We start from the raw sequence: 399 nt of genomic DNA, 5'->3' as shown, positions 1-399 counted from the left end.
TAACACGTCTAGAATTTCTTGACGTGTCACATGTAGCACGTCAAGAAAAATATTTTCTTGACATGTCAAATTTGACACGTCAAGAATTTCTTAACATGTCGAATCTTGACACGTCAAGAATTTCTTAACATGTCGAATCTTGACACGTCAAGAATTTTTTGACGTGTTAAATGTTGGCACGTCACTAAAAAAATGAGCGGGATACTCAACTTTTTCCCTTTTCTTTCTCTCTTCTTATTATTTATTCTTTCCCTCTTCTTTTATTTCCCCACACTCTCTCAATCTCCCTATTCTCTTTGCACGGAGAGCTCCCTCTAGAGGGAAGAAGAAAAAGAAAAGGAGAAGAGAAAAAGAAGAGAAGCAGAAGAAGAAGAAGAAGAAGAAGAAGAAAAAGAAAAG

The sequence above is a fragment of the Corylus avellana genome, chromosome ca8 (assembly GCF_901000735.1).
Source record: "Corylus avellana chromosome ca8, CavTom2PMs-1.0".
Classification (NCBI taxonomy): domain Eukaryota; kingdom Viridiplantae; phylum Streptophyta; class Magnoliopsida; order Fagales; family Betulaceae; genus Corylus; species Corylus avellana.
Note: the sequence above shows the minus strand (reverse complement) of the source record.